General features: G+C 47.1%; 2 long non-coding RNA genes across 2 annotated transcripts in view; one reads left to right on the forward strand and one right to left on the reverse strand.

Annotated features, from left to right (window-relative positions):
- LOC146867176 (uncharacterized) overlaps positions 1-16,800 on the reverse strand; it is a 288,609-nt gene that overhangs the window by 32,051 nt on the left and 239,758 nt on the right. The window lies entirely within an intron of this gene.
- LOC146867177 (uncharacterized) overlaps positions 16,356-16,800 on the forward strand; it is an 82,106-nt gene continuing 81,661 nt past the window's right edge. The window contains exon 1 of the long non-coding RNA XR_014961095.1: positions 16,356-16,636. This is a non-coding gene — a long non-coding RNA (uncharacterized LOC146867177). The remainder of the gene's footprint in view (positions 16,637-16,800) is intronic.

Consider the following 16,800-nt stretch of genomic DNA (forward strand, 5'->3'; position numbering starts at 1 on the left):
CTCCTAGATCAGTTATGCATATTGCTCTAAAAATTAAAATGTATGCAGTGCAAACAACATTCACACCAATCATGCCCTCTATCCTGCCTTCATATTCAATTTCACATCCTCCTCCTTAAATAAAAACATGTGACACCTAACAAGATGACAATATAGGTAGGTTTTGTATATAACAGCATGAATAATTTAACAGCTTCAATCGATTTTTAGGAACACAATTTATCTTAATGTGCCTTTTATATACAATATATTTATTTCCAGATATAGCTCTATAATATTCAATTGGTATGGCTCATATTCTTTTGTTGTTTATCTCTCTCTAAGGGCCATATGTAGGTAGCATCACATTTACCGATTCATAAATACCGAATTTTACCGATTCGGTATTTATGAATCGGTAAATGTGATGTAGGTAATGATTCGGTAAATTTTACCGAATCGGAAAAATTCGGTAAATATGAATCGGTATTTACCGATTCGGTAATGGGGCATACCTACCCATTGATTCCTATGGGCCTGGAGGCCCATAGGAATCAATGGGAAGCCAGTCACCATTACCGATTCGGTAAATACGGATTCGGTAATGGTGGGAGCATATACAAGGGTGGCAGGGTGTCACATTGACACCCTGTTGCACCCCTGATTCTTGCATGTGTGCACATGTGGCGCACATACATGCCCTAAAGGCATGTATGTCTGCCACATGGCACTCTTACATCTGCAAAATATTGCGTTTTGCAAGGTATTCGTTATTTATCAACAACCTGTATTTGGTGGTAAATAATGAATTCTTAATTCTAATTTGCACTCTTTAGAGTGCTCCCTACATTCAGGATTCGGTATTTACTGATTCGGTATTTTACCGATTCGGTAGTTTACCGATTCCTGAATTATGCCTCCTACATCCCAAATAGCTAAATACCGGTCGGTAACGGGATATTTACCGAATTTCGGCCGTTACCGACCGGTATTTAGCTACCTACATGAGGCCCTAAGTGATTTATTGGCAACACAGCGCCTTCTTCGGGATAGCCACATCCAGACCTTTATCTTGTGAATAACCAAACCTATTATTGGAGATCTCCAAATCCAATGGGTTTGTATAAGTAAAGCAAAATGTATCCTAATTGAGAATAACTACAAGAGCACTAAGACACAGAAGGGTGTCATTTGTCTTTAATAAAGAATATAAAAGGCGATTGCTGTTAGTGGTATGGGTCACATATGCATTACTGATCAAGGAGACATTGCTGTTTGTATAGAAAAATGAGAGTATTTTTAATAATTTTTCTGATCTTGATTGTTAACCCTTTCGCTGCGGCGGGAATTCCGCCGCGCCGCGGCGCGGGGGGGTGCGGGGGGGCAGCGCGGTGGCGCTGTGCTCATGACGGAGCGGCTCCGTCATGAGCGGGGAATGAATATGAAGATTTATTTTTTCTGAACCATACATTTTGTATGAATTAAGGAATGGGGTTCTCTTTACAATATGTGTTCGACATTATGTCATACAATCGAGTTTGCAAACTCAGTTATGAATTTATATCCCGCTAAATTGCATATTGTGCAAATAGTGGACAATGTTCATGTTTCTGTTTTATTCTTACAAAAGTGCAACCAGGAGTCTGTCATGCTTGTGTGTTTCATAAAGTTACTTCAAATAGGTTTGAAAGAGAGATATCAAAATCAGGGAGTCCATGCAGTATATGCACAATAGAACACTCATTTATTGAATGAGCAGCTTTTGGAAAGGGATGAGATGCCTTTTTATGAATCCTATTTTTGGAAATGGGTATGAAAAATTTGAAGTAAACTTTTTGCTGGCTACTTTGACTTTTGTGATGAAAAATGCCGCTCCTCTTTTTTTTTTTTTTAGTTTTCAAAAACCTTCATTAAAGGCAATCAATGTTGAACACAGTGTGATGCCTAAAAATGCCGCTCCTGAGGTAGACTCTTTATGCATCTGTATTTGCCCATATGATGCCGCATTAGTGCCTGTATGGGCTACTGCAGATGTAAAGACGCATCTGTTAGGCCAATGATTATTTTCCTTGTTGACATCAAATTGGGATATGAATTAAGAGTTGTAGAATCCATGTTGACAATCATATATATATACAATAATAGAGCGTCAAGGGACTTAAATGGCTGAGGTGAAGAGATAGATTATTGTAGCAAGGTTAGCGGTTTGGGTGCTAAAGGTAAGAGTATTTACTGGGCAGTATTTACTGGGAAGTGACAAGGGCCTGAACTACGGTTCTCTGGGCGGAGCAGGGGAGCATCCAAAGAATTTTCTTTAGCCATTTTAACATGATAAAGCAAGTCGAGGCAACCTTTACGACTTGTTGTTTCATTGAAAGCTGATCATCAATTATGAAACCTAGATTGTGGACTTGATGGGTGGGCTGGAGTAAAGCGCCCATTTCCGAAGGCCAGTGCTGGGGACCCCAGAGATCTTTCTTTTTCCCCAAAATTATGACTTCTGTTTTTTCACCGTTAAGTTTGAGTAAGTTTGCTTGCATCCAGGATGCAATTTTCCTCAGCCCAGACTGGAGAGCAGATGACTCAGATCCCTTCTCGGCAGAGAGAGAGAGAGAATATTGTCTGGGTGTCATCCGCATAGGAAAATAGGGACAGCCCTGCTTCTTTGGCAATCACCGCCAGAGGTCTAACGTAGACGTTGAATAATAGAGAGCTCAGGAAAGAGCCTTAGGGTACTCCGTACGGAGATGAGTGGGTTTTGGAGCTGTCCGTAGAAGAGAAGACCTGAATGTACGGTTAGCCAGAAAGGAATCGAGCCATTTGAGTGCCGGGCCATCAATGCCCAGAGATTGCAAAGCTTTCAGTAACACAGTATGAAACACTGTGTCGAAAAAAGCAGCACGCAAATCAAGTAAAATGAGGGCCACCGTGTTCCCAATGTCCAAATGGTGCCACGACATTTCAGTTACCCCTAGAAGAGTTGTTTCAGGAGAGAAACCTGCTCTAAAACTAGATAGTGAGGCGTGCAGGAAGTTTTGAGTTTCAACAAAATGGGACAACTGCAAGTTAATGTGTTTTTCCAAAATTCAGGCACTGTTCCCAGATCATCAGGCCACACGGCGAGCGGGTCATAATGTTTCCAATCGTCACATGTGAGTATTTCCATTTTGGAAGCATTTAATTTGAGATGGCTCCACGTCATCTATTGATACACGGCTCTGAGACAACTGAAAATTGGCGAGTTTCCAATGTCTTTTGGGCTTTCCAGTTGAAGGACTATTTGCATGTCATTTGCATATTTATAGCACGTGAGCTGGAATTGATTGATCAGTGCCAGTAATGACTTCATGTAGATGTGGAAAAGCATGGATGAGATAATGGAGACTTGAGGTACCCCTGATTTTGTGACGTACAGTTTGGAAGAGAAAGGGGGATATGGATGACATTAGTTCTGTTGTGCAAGTAAGATGTCATCCAGTCGAGAGCAGTTACCTCTATGCCGGCTTCATAGAGTCTTTATATCAGCATGTCATGGTCAACTGTGTCAAAGGCAGCTGAGAGGTCCAAGAGAAGTAGTGCAGCAACCCCGTTCGGGTCAACTGTGTTCCTATGGTCATCCCAGATGGCAATAAGAGCAGATTCTATGCCTCTTACTGGACAGAATCCTGTTTGGCCGTCTGAAAGTATGGGATTATCCTCATGAATTGTGACATCTGGGCGAATGCTGCTCTTTCTATCGGTTTGCCCATGAAAGGTCCATTTATAATTGGTCTGTAATTGTCCAGGTTCAGCGGGTCCAGGTTTGTTTTCTTTAGTAATGGACGTATGTATGACTTTTTTAGTTCTTCTGGAGACATTCCCGTAGTTAAGGAATTGCTGATGATTCTTCTGACTGGTGTGGCAGCAGAGGTTGTTAGGAGAATTGTCTTGAAGGTTTGTGGTTGACAGGGGTCAGAAGGGCTGCCGGTAGGCCTGCTTGCTTTGACCAGGTCCATAAATTCATTGTGTGAAATTTGTTGGAAGGAATGGATAGGCTGGGTTAACATATTCTTGGATTGTTGTTTTGGAAAAGGGTTGGTGCTGGTGGTTTCTCTTTGTTTTAAATATGAGTCAACGTGTCTGCTTTGGCCGTGTAATGACTTTCCAGTTTGTCTGTAAAATCTTGAGTAATGGGATGAGCTCCTTCTAGGCAATATGGTCTGCGAAATTCAGTACGAATTTGATAGATTTCTTTATTTGCACATTTAGCATTTTGAATTCTGTCTGAATAGTATCTTTTTACAGCTTTTTTGATAGCTGACTTGTATGATTGGTTAAGTTTCTAAAGGCAAATTTTATCTTGTTTGGTGTTTGTTTTGAGCCAGGCACTTTGCAGCTTTCTAATTTGTTGTCTTATCGCTTTTAGCTCAATATTTCACCAAGGTGCCTGTGTTATTTTGTTCTGTTGTGTCGTTTATAGTGGTATTAACATATCCACAGCTTCTGGTAGCCACTTATATAGTTAGTGAATGAAAGTTATTGTGTCTAGATCTGTACTAGATGTTAGCTGTGTTTCTAATTGTTCAAAATTGAGTTTGTTCCATGGTTGATAGGTGAATGCATGCACAGTGGTTTTAGGTGTGTCTCCTAGTGTTGTTTTATGTTGGAAAGCAAACAAAATGGTGGTCTGACCACGTGAGTGGAGTCATTGTTTGAAAGGTACCTAGTTCGGTATTTGCAAAAATGACATCTAAGATGTGTCCAGCAATGTGTGTGGGTTTTTGGACGATCTGATGCAGGTTCAGTCTAGGCCAGTGATGATTGTTTTTGGATGGGGTATATTCGGTTTGTCAGACCAAATGTTGAGGTCATACTGTATGTCACAAGTATACCTTCTGGCCTTGCCAATGTCAGGGGGGTGGCCCAGCCCAGCCAAGATGGGCCTGCCCTTGGCCCGAGCTTTGTCCGGATGCGACCTGCACTTGTCCCACACCGCAGGAGATGGTAAAGATCTATATAGCGCAGTGGCATAGGAACTGCAGCTGGAAGCCTCTCCTCCTTTTGCACCACAGGATTCTGCGACTATGAGTCCCCTCCAGCAACAACAGTGACCATCAAAGTTCAAAGAGTCCCGTGCTGCGGGAGATGGCGAAGCACTTTATAGTGCAGAGGCAGGGGATCTGCAGCTGGCAGCCCTCTTCTTTCTGGACCACAGGATGCTGGGACTACGAGTCCTCTCCAGTAGTAATAGTGGCCAGCAAAGAACAAAGAGTCCTGCACCGCGGGAGATGGTGAGCGCTATATAGAGATTTGGCTCAGGAGATGCAGCTGGCAGCCACTGTTTCTGCTGGGCCACAGGATTCTGGGACTACGAGACCCCTCCAGCAACAACAGTGGCCAGCAAAGATCAAAGCAACATTTCAACATGACAACAAAGTAAAACAAATGAACACAGAAAGAACAGGAAGCACTTCCTAAACAAAAGTATACATACAACAACATTTTAAAGGTTGCTGAGTTTTCAAAGTAAAAACCCCAAAGAACACAAACTGGCCCGATTACAAACTGCGCGTGATGTTGCATTTGCAGTCTAAAAAACAGGATTACTTGGTACCCCATCATCAAACCTGATGGCATCACAAGTAGGAAAAGGGAACCATCCATACAATATCGTGGCCTTGATGACCAGTCCATCCAAGCAATGGCAAACCAGGAGAACACATAGAAGTCAATGTCAGATGGGGGCTGACCCAAACGCGCTATCTCTCTGTACTTCATATTGAACATTTTCAAGAACTTGTGACAAAGGGTATTCCAGAAACTGTCTGGCACCAGACCTAACAAGCATTGGCAAAGGCAATAGGTATCAGTTCTAAAAGGCCAAGCTAGTAGCTTTGTTGTTTAACAGGACTGCAGCCATGCTAGAATGGTAAATTAAAAATGCAAGCAAGAAAAAGAAAAGTAAAATGCAGTGCGTAAAAAGTGCGAACAATGGTTAGAGTCGCCCAGCAGCATTTTGCCGGTGCCAGGCTGTTGTAAAAAATAAATACATACATCATAGGGGGCCGGATGGGCGATGTAGAGCCGGGTTGGAGAAAGGGGGAATAAAAAGGAAGCATGGCTAATGAAAAAATGGATGGAACATCCCGGAAGCACATGGCCGTTGACGGGCCCTCATAGCAAATTATTAAATAGATAAATCACAGGGCGCTGGCAGGGAGCATCGGGGAGCAGGGAATGAAATATGCAGTGGGGAAAGAAGAAAAAGGAGTGGACGAGAGCAGTGAAACATTTGCATCCGATGGAGTGCTGAATATTTAATAAAAAAGAGAAACCCCTCAAGAATACAGTGAAAGGACACACCTCAGCCAGACAGTCCACTGTGAGACCGAAATGCTCCTGGATGGGACAATAACAGGAACTGGGAGGAAAGCCCCTGATTCAAGAGCAGACAATTAAAGACATAAATCAAGGCGATCATGAGCAGTCTCAGACCCAAGTCCATTGTCAATAAATGTTATATTTTGATAACAATGGGTCAGCCTACAGACAGATCAAGCTGTTTGTGAGAAACCACTTCACTTCAATAAATTGCTAGTTTTAATCTGGCACAAAGAATAAAACCACATCCCTCAACAAATTAGCAAGTGGTCATGTGTGAGAAGTTGGCCTGGTATATGATGCTCACTAGTTAAAGTGATCACCTTGTACCATGCCAAGCAACCCTTATGGTGTGGTTGTAAGTCAACCTTTTCGGACTAGCTGCCCTAGTGGTAGCGTAGGCTAAGCAGTCTTTGAGGCTAAACTCGTGAAGCGTGTTAAGCCAGCTGTTTTACCAAATGCAACCCCCTTTTATACCAATGAAAGGACACCACACAGATATATATTCAAAATATATATGTATTTATTTATCAAAGTAACCCCTAGTCTCTTTATGAGCACAGGAGCACAAATCGTCAAACAAGATTATCACAGAATACACAGAAGTTGCACTTTATATGGATAGGCCCTGGTGGCCACTCAAACCATATACTAAAATAGTGGTATAAGTACCACGAACAGAAAAGGGAAAAGGCCTAAGGCCTCTAGAATCGCTGGGCCTACAAGGAGCTAACGTCAGTTAGTGACCAGGAGGTCCACGGGTGGCGTGTGCAGAGCAAATAGTCACACGCGTGCTCCCATAGGTTTCAATGGGTGCGTAAAAAGTACAAAGTTACTGCAAAAGGAATCTTCCGGATGGACTAGGAACTCAAGATTTGGAACACAGGCACTAGAGATGTAATACTACACTTGGGCACAGGTGTGCCAGCTTTACCTCACCCACAGGAAGCGGGTGCATAGGCCTCGAAGTGCGTCGGGTTGCTTCTATCTGTTCCGTGGAGCTTGAAGACAAAGATGCTGCAGGCGGTCGGTCCGGGAGAGATGCAGTGGATCCAAGAGTGGATCGGAGATGTTGAAGACCTGTAAGCAGAGGGGACAGTGTTCACAGTCACTAGCCAGTGACCAGCGTGGCACCAGGTGGGTACCAGGCGATGTCGGGTGCAAACAGGTGATGAGGGGTAGCTTGTCTCCGCAGCCACGTGGTCCCTGAAGGTCGACGACGTCCAGGAGTCGGCTCACGAGCTGTCCCACGCAGGCTCTCGCTGTCGGCGGTGTCGGCGACTTGATCGAAGCAAACAAGCCTTGGCAAAAGCAATTGCAGGAGGATTCGGAAATCAGCTGTTGGTTCTGACCAGCAAGGTCAGAGGGATTGCTCCTTTGGAGGGGAGCAAGGGCCAGTCTGGAGCAACCAGACCAGCGGTGTTTGTCGTAGATTTCGTCGCCAAGATGGCCACTAGCCAGCGGGCCAGCAACCGGTTAGGCGCGTCGAGTGGCAAAATGCAGAAGGGCCCCACGCAGATCGTGGAGATGCTGGGGGGCTCACCTTTGGTGCAGATGCTGCTCGAGGGTTGGGCTTCTCAGGACCCAAAGCACAACTTGGAGGGAGCCTCGGTTGTTGCACTGGTCAGCTTGTCGTAGTCGTTCCAAGATGGCTGGCTCCACGTGTCTCGGTGCCTCCACGGGTCTCCTCTTTTCAGGGACTGTGGATCGGGCGGTGAGAGGTCTGGAGGTCCAGGTCTTGTCAGTCTCTGGGCTCGGGCTCCGGCGGGAGGCGGCGGCAAAGCAGACGGTGATTCGCTGGATGGTGCTTGCGTTAGCAAGGTGGTCACTCCCTGACCACAGGGGAGATTTTCTTCAGTCTTCTGTGCAGCAGAATGTCGAAGTTCCCGTCTTCTTCTTAGTTTCAAGTTGATTCCAGGATGTCTGAAGTCTTAGGACACAGCTCCTACCTTTATTCGGATTCTAGGGGCCGGACTACCTGCTAGGTCCCTCCCTATGGGTGGGACCAGGAAGGGGGGTGGTTACACCCCCAATCCTTTGTCCAGCTCGCCCCAGGCCCGGGACTGGTGTGCCCCAGGACCGGTTTGAACTGGCATATGCCCCGAGGCTCCTTGTGAGCCACAGGCATGTCTGGTTTCTTTCAAGCCCTACCTGACCAATACACAAAATCCTGTCTGGGGTGGTGCACGCACCTCCCCTGGCAGGAAACCCTTTGTCCACACCTCCCAAGCTGGAAGGACTCCCAGCGGCAGGAGGGCAGACTTGTGTCTGTGGTGGCAGCATCCATTTTGTGGAGCTGAGGCTATGTCTGATTTTACCCGGGTTTCAGGTACTGTACATGTCGTGTCCCTCTAGAAGGGTGGAATGCTAACCCCGTCGCCAGAATTGGCGAGGGGTTAGTATTCCAATTCGTATGACACCTTACTCGACATGTTTTGATAAAGCCAAACCAAAGATAGCATTTAACCGCGAGGTTCATAATGCACTTAAGAGTATATGGTATGACGATATCTGGAAACAGTAGAAGGAAGTTGTTCCGACCACTGCAGACAGGCTCAGCTCATGCCAGAGCACCATCTCACATGGAACCAAGCACTCTGCCTTCAGGATTGTTAAGGCCTGCCATAGGAGTGACTTATAGGTTACCAGGTGTCCCATTTAAGGTTAGGTATAGGTATACTACACCTAAGTAAGAGGTGATTACACCAACTTACCCCAGCTGAGTGATCAGCCAGTTGTGTCAGATTGTTAGGCCAAGCCTGGGGTGGCATAATACATGCTGCAGCCCCTGGCAGGCCTTGGGTACACCAATGCCCTGGGTACCTAGTGTACACTGGTACAGGGGCTGACAGGGTGATCCACTTCCAATTGGTTATGCACCTAGGGTGCATAGTTTTAGTTTAGTAGAGAGAACAGCAGGCTGGGGGTCTGATTGGCAGGCCCACAGCCTCAATATGTCAAAAACCAGTGAAGCAAAAAGCAAAAATTTGGGGTGACCATAGGATAGCAGACCCTACTCTCCTACACAACCCCCCCCCAAACGCTGGGACATTAAACTAGCCTTGACCAGTCTCGTCTTCATGTCCTAAGTGGAAGTACCTGGAGAGACCATCTGCATTCCCATGGTCAGTACCTGGCCGGTGCTCCACTGTAAAGTCCATCCCCTGTAGGGAAATGGACCACCTAAGCAGTTTGGGGTTTTCACCCTTCATCTGATTTAGCCACAAGAGGGGCTTATGGTCGGTCTGAATCTTGAAGTGAGTGCCAAACAAGTATGGCCTCAGCTTCTTCAGGGCCCACACCACAGCAAAGGCCTCCCTCTCAATAGCTGACCAATTCTTCTCTCTGGGGGTCAACCTTCTGCTAATAAAAGCAATGGGTTGGTCTTGACCATCTACATTAAGTTGTGACAGCACAGCTCCCACACCCAACTCAGAAGCATCTGTTTGGACAATAAACTCTTTGGAGTAGTCAGGACTTTTCAGGATAGGTGCAGAGCACATGGCCTCCTTCAGGTCATCAAATGCCTTTTGACAGCTTACTGTCCACTGAACCTTTTTGGGCATCTTCTTGGATGTCAGATCATTAAGAGGAGTCACAATGGACCCATAGTTCTTAACAAACTTCCTGTAATACCCAGTCAAGCCCAAGAAAGCTCGAACTTGAGTCTGGGTGGTTGGAGGGGACCAGTCCTTGATGGATTGTATCTTACTCTCCAGTGGTTGAACTTGGCCTCCACCTACAAGGTGGCCCAAATATACAACCTTACTCTGCCCTATCTGGCACTTAGTAGCCTTGATAGTGAGGCCTGCCCTTTGCAGAGCCTCAAGAGCCTTCTTCAGGTGGATCAGGTGATCCTCCCAGGTGGAACTAAAGACAGCAATGTCATCAAGATATGCTGCGCAAAAGTCATCCAACCCAGTAAGGACTTGGTTCACCAGCCTTTGGAAGGTGGCAGGTGCATTCTTCAGACCAAAGGGCATCACCACAAACTGATAATGCCCACCTGGGGTTGAGAATGCTGTTTTGGCCTTAGACTCCTCAGCTAACCTGATTTGCCAATAGCCAGCTGTCAAGTCAAATGTGCTCAAAAACTTTGCAGAAGCTAGTTTGTCTATGAGCTCATCTGCCCTTGGAATAGGGTGTGCATCTGTCCTGGTGACAGCATTGAGTCCTCTGTAATCCACACAGAACCTCATCTCTCTCTTGCCATCTTTGGTGTGAGGTTTGGGGACCAGAACCACTGGGCTAGCCCAGGGGCTCTCTGAGGGTTCAATGACACCTAATTCCAGCATTTTATGTACCTCAGCCTTTATACAGTCCCTGACGTGGTCAGGTTGTCTGTAAAGTTTGTTCTTTACAGGCAGACTGTCACCAGTGTCCACAACATGGGTACACCAGTCAGTTTGACTAGGTATCAAGGAAAACATATGTGAAAATGATTGTAGAACCTGTCTACATTCAGTCTGCTGATGGGCAGTGAGGTTGCCTCCAAGGGTCACTCCTTCAACTGAGCCATCTTCAGGGTTCTGAGACAACAGGTCTGGGAGAGGGTCACTCTCTTCCTCCTGTCCCTCATCTGTAGCCATGAGCAAGCCCATGTCTGCCCTGTCAACATATGCTTTAAGCCTGTTAACATGGAGTACCCTGTGGGGACTCCTGGGAGTTCCTAGGTCCACCAAGTAGGTGACCTCTCCCTTCTTTTCCAGGATTGTATGGGGTCCAGACCATTTGTCTTGGAGTGCTGCTGGGGCCACTGGCTCCAACACCCATACCTTCTGTCCTGGCTGATACTCAACCAAGACAGCCTTTTGGTCATGCCAAGCTTTCTGTAAGGCCTGGCTTGCCTCAAGGTTTTTAGATGCCTTCTCCATATACTCAGCCATCCTGGAGCGGAGACCAAGTACATAGTCCACTATGTCTAGCTTAGGCTTTTTGAGAGGTAACTCCCATCCTTCCTTCACCAAACACAGTGGGCCTCTCACAGGGTGCCCAAACAACAATTCAAAGGGGCTGTAGCCAACTCCTTTTTGTGGGACCTCTCTGTAGGCCTCAGCTTTTGTACCATTGATGTAGGGCTCCTGTCTGTACCTACCCAAAGTGTTGGGACAGGCAGTGAAGTTGGCAAACCCCATGCCACCATCACAGACAAGAGTGGTTGCTGTAGGGGAATTGGCTAAGCCAGGGTCCCCCTGTGTTCCCCAAGTAAACCCACCCAGATTTCTGGGGGCACTCCCACCACCTGGGGGATTACTGCTGACAGTAATAGGTGGTGTGACAGGAGTAATTGGAGGAACAGTTTTGTTTTTAGCCCTTGGGCAACCGCTGTCAGTTTTCCAATGCCCAGGAGTTTTACACTCATGGCAGTAGGGCTTTTTAGCTGTGGTAGAGGAGGGAGCTTGGGACCCACCACCCTGTGTGGAGTTTTGGGGCCCTGAGGAAGGTTTCTCTTTTTCTTTATCCCCACCCTTCTCTTGAGGCTTGGTGGTATCTTTCTTTTGGTCACCACCCTGGTTTTTAGGCCTGATCCTGGTCCTGACCCATTTATCTGCCCTCTTTCCCAATTCTTGGGGAGAGGTCAAATCTGAGTCTACCAGGTGTTGATGGAGAAGCTGGTTTTGACAATTACTTAAAATCTGCTCTCTCATCATCAAATTGTACAATCCTGTATAATCAGACACCTTACTTCCCAGCAACCAACCCTCCAAAGCCTTAGTGGCACATTCCACATATTCAGACCAGTCCTGAGTCTGTGTCTTCTGGGTGTCTCTGAACATTAACCTGTACTGTTCAGTGGTTAAGCCTAACCCATCAACTAGGACACTCTTCAGGACTCTGTAATTTCTGACATCCTCTTCTCTAACAGTGAGGAGTCTATCTCTGCCTCTCCCCTCAAAGGAGAGCCATAAGATTGCTGCCCACTGGTCTTCAGGAACCTGCTGCACTTTGCAGGCTCTCTCAAGAGCAGTCATCCATTTGTGGATGTCATCCCCACTTTTGTAGGGGGGCACAATCTTGGACAGGTTCCTATTGTCAAAGACCCTATCTTTGTCCCTAGGGACATTGCTGCCACCAGTGGGTATAGACCCACTCTCTCTAGGCTGCCTAGCCTTGTTCAGTTTTTCTTCCATCAGGGCTACTTCTAGCTCCTGCTTCCTGATCCTCAGCTGGGCTTCCTGCATCTTGGCCTCATGTTCCCTCCTCTGAGGGGTGGTCATCCTTCTCCTGGAGTGACCTTGAGAGCCTCTAGAGCCATGGGAAGCATTGGAGTCACCTGAGCGATTCCTTTGCCTTCCAAGCCCTGTGTTAAGTCCACTGGGGAGATCCAGTGGGTTGAACCCACTGTCAGTCCCCAATAGCCTTGGTTTAGCTGGGCCAAGTATAATACTTGGCACTGGGCTAGTTCTCCCTTCATCCTCACTACTGTCAGTATCCTTTTCACTCTCATCCTCTGTGGTAGGCATCCCATCTAAGGGGTGACTATTGGGAAGGGGTACTTCAGTGGCATCTTTAGAAGGGGGGCCTCCTGTTCCTGTCCCTAAGGGGGCTAACTGGGAAGCTTTCTTGAGTGCTCTCTGATTCTCATCATTCTGTAAGAGCTCTCTGAGCTCAGCAGAGTTTGGGTTCTTGGGCTGTTTAAGGCCTCTAAGAGTTGCCAAATGCCTGAGCTCATTCTGATTAAGGGTAGCATAGATGGATGGTGCCCTCGGGGGGTCACTCTCAACAGAGATGGGTACAGTGGACCCCTCTGCCCCAGCCATTGCTCTTAAGTGTGGGTGGATGTGTTGCAATCTACCTACACTTGGGTTTACCTACTAAACCTATCTAGTAGTTGTAGTCAGGGTGTGCTACTCCCTTTGCTCTACAACAACTAAGTTCAGTAGAACTTAAGTATATCTAATCTTGTTTTATATGTACCTACAGGTACCTATGTGATCTTTCAATTGGTAACCAAGAGATTACAATGGTAAAACACAGCAAGCTCAAATCCAACCGCTGCTCACCAATGTGAGAAGTTGGCCTGGTATATGATGCTCACTAGTTAAAGTGATCACCTTGTACCATGCCAAGCAACCCTTATGGTGTGGTTGTAAGTCAACCTTTTCGGACTAGCTGCCCTAGTGGTAGCGTAGGCTAAGCAGTCTTTGAGGCTAAACTCGTGAAGCGTGTTAAGCCAGCTGTTTTACCAAATGCAACCCCCTTTTATACCAATGAAAGGACACCACACAGATATATATTCAAAATATATATGTATTTATTTATCAAAGTAACCCCTAGTCTCTTTATGAGCACAGGAGCACAAATCGTCAAACAAGATTATCACAGAATACACAGAAGTTGCACTTTATATGGATAGGCCCTGGTGGCCACTCAAACCATATACTAAAATAGTGGTATAAGTACCACGAACAGAAAAGGGAAAAGGCCTAAGGCCTCTAGAATCGCTGGGCCTACAAGGAGCTAACGTCAGTTAGTGACCAGGAGGTCCACGGGTGGCGTGTGCAGAGCAAATAGTCACACGCGTGCTCCCATAGGTTTCAATGGGTGCGTAAAAAGTACAAAGTTACTGCAAAAGGAATCTTCCGGATGGACTAGGAACTCAAGATTTGGAACACAGGCACTAGAGATGTAATACTACACTTGGGCACAGGTGTGCCAGCTTTACCTCACCCACAGGAAGCGGGTGCATAGGCCTCGAAGTGCGTCGGGTTGCTTCTATCTGTTCCGTGGAGCTTGAAGACAAAGATGCTGCAGGCGGTCGGTCCGGGAGAGATGCAGTGGATCCAAGAGTGGATCGGAGATGTTGAAGACCTGTAAGCAGAGGGGACAGTGTTCACAGTCACTAGCCAGTGACCAGCGTGGCACCAGGTGGGTACCAGGCGATGTCGGGTGCAAACAGGTGATGAGGGGTAGCTTGTCTCCGCAGCCACGTGGTCCCTGAAGGTCGACGACGTCCAGGAGTCGGCTCACGAGCTGTCCCACGCAGGCTCTCGCTGTCGGCGGTGTCGGCGACTTGATCGAAGCAAACAAGCCTTGGCAAAAGCAATTGCAGGAGGATTCGGAAATCAGCTGTTGGTTCTGACCAGCAAGGTCAGAGGGATTGCTCCTTTGGAGGGGAGCAAGGGCCAGTCTGGAGCAACCAGACCAGCGGTGTTTGTCGTAGATTTCGTCGCCAAGATGGCCACTAGCCAGCGGGCCAGCAACCGGTTAGGCGCGTCGAGTGGCAAAATGCAGAAGGGCCCCACGCAGATCGTGGAGATGCTGGGGGGCTCACCTTTGGTGCAGATGCTGCTCGAGGGTTGGGCTTCTCAGGACCCAAAGCACAACTTGGAGGGAGCCTCGGTTGTTGCACTGGTCAGCTTGTCGTAGTCGTTCCAAGATGGCTGGCTCCACGTGTCTCGGTGCCTCCACGGGTCTCCTCTTTTCAGGGACTGTGGATCGGGCGGTGAGAGGTCTGGAGGTCCAGGTCTTGTCAGTCTCTGGGCTCGGGCTCCGGCGGGAGGCGGCGGCAAAGCAGACGGTGATTCGCTGGATGGTGCTTGCGTTAGCAAGGTGGTCACTCCCTGACCACAGGGGAGATTTTCTTCAGTCTTCTGTGCAGCAGAATGTCGAAGTTCCCGTCTTCTTCTTAGTTTCAAGTTGATTCCAGGATGTCTGAAGTCTTAGGACACAGCTCCTACCTTTATTCGGATTCTAGGGGCCGGACTACCTGCTAGGTCCCTCCCTATGGGTGGGACCAGGAAGGGGGGTGGTTACACCCCCAATCCTTTGTCCAGCTCGCCCCAGGCCCGGGACTGGTGTGCCCCAGGACCGGTTTGAACTGGCATATGCCCCGAGGCTCCTTGTGAGCCACAGGCATGTCTGGTTTCTTTCAAGCCCTACCTGACCAATACACAAAATCCTGTCTGGGGTGGTGCACGCACCTCCCCTGGCAGGAAACCCTTTGTCCACACCTCCCAAGCTGGAAGGACTCCCAGCGGCAGGAGGGCAGACTTGTGTCTGTGGTGGCAGCATCCATTTTGTGGAGCTGAGGCTATGTCTGATTTTACCCGGGTTTCAGGTACTGTACATGTCGTGTCCCTCTAGAAGGGTGGAATGCTAACCCCGTCGCCAGAATTGGCGAGGGGTTAGTATTCCAATTCGTATGACACCTTACTCGACATGTTTTGATAAAGCCAAACCAAAGATAGCATTTAACCGCGAGGTTCATAATGCACTTAAGAGTATATGGTATGACGATATCTGGAAACAGTAGAAGGAAGTTGTTCCGACCACTGCAGACAGGCTCAGCTCATGCCAGAGCACCATCTCACATGGAACCAAGCACTCTGCCTTCAGGATTGTTAAGGCCTGCCATAGGAGTGACTTATAGGTTACCAGGTGTCCCATTTAAGGTTAGGTATAGGTATACTACACCTAAGTAAGAGGTGATTACACCAACTTACCCCAGCTGAGTGATCAGCCAGTTGTGTCAGATTGTTAGGCCAAGCCTGGGGTGGCATAATACATGCTGCAGCCCCTGGCAGGCCTTGGGTACACCAATGCCCTGGGTACCTAGTGTACACTGGTACAGGGGCTGACAGGGTGATCCACTTCCAATTGGTTATGCACCTAGGGTGCATAGTTTTAGTTTAGTAGAGAGAACAGCAGGCTGGGGGTCTGATTGGCAGGCCCACAGCCTCAATATGTCAAAAACCAGTGAAGCAAAAAGCAAAAATTTGGGGTGACCATAGGATAGCAGACCCTACTCTCCTACATCATGTATGTGTTCATCAGTGCAGCTACAACTTCGGCACATGTTATGAAGTTAAAATTCTGTTTCCCAGAGCTTTATTTTTTACTACTGTTCAAGGTAAACCTCACTGATAAGGCCTTAGAGGCCAAAACTGGTGTGTGGTTGCTTGTGTTCCACCTAGAGCTGACCATGCTTGGCAGCTCGGGCGGGACTATTCTTATTGGAGAGGGACAAAGACATCTGCAAATGGCTGATCTCTGTCTAGAATTAAACTGTTGATGAACATAGCCCGAGGAAGCCCACTGTCTGAGAATAATTAAATCTCTCCTCCCAATCCTGTGCACTTTGTTGTAGAGGGCAAACAGTGTCACAGTTTGCACATGGATTACTCTTGCCAAATGTATGAATAATTACAGTACCATAAACTGCTGTGTACACATTCTGAAACTTTGTGTAATTACTTTACCGTGACCTGTATATATATATAACCGCTTGAATCAGCCTGAAGCAGCAGTTGCAGCACTGGTTCTCCCCGGAAACCTTTCAGTTTTCCCTGCAATGGTGAGTAGATAATAGGTAATATTCTTCACTTCATATCAACAAGTCTGGACATCCAAATCCATTTATCTAAATTCTGGCTGTTTAATTGCCCTCTATCATCCTTCAGAGCAAATCGAGGAGGCGGTTTTGAGCTCTATTCACATTCGCATGTGTTTGAATGATTG

The sequence above is a fragment of the Triturus cristatus genome, chromosome 1_2 (genome assembly GCF_964204655.1).
Source record: "Triturus cristatus chromosome 1_2, aTriCri1.1, whole genome shotgun sequence".
NCBI lineage: Eukaryota > Metazoa > Chordata > Amphibia > Caudata > Salamandridae > Triturus > Triturus cristatus.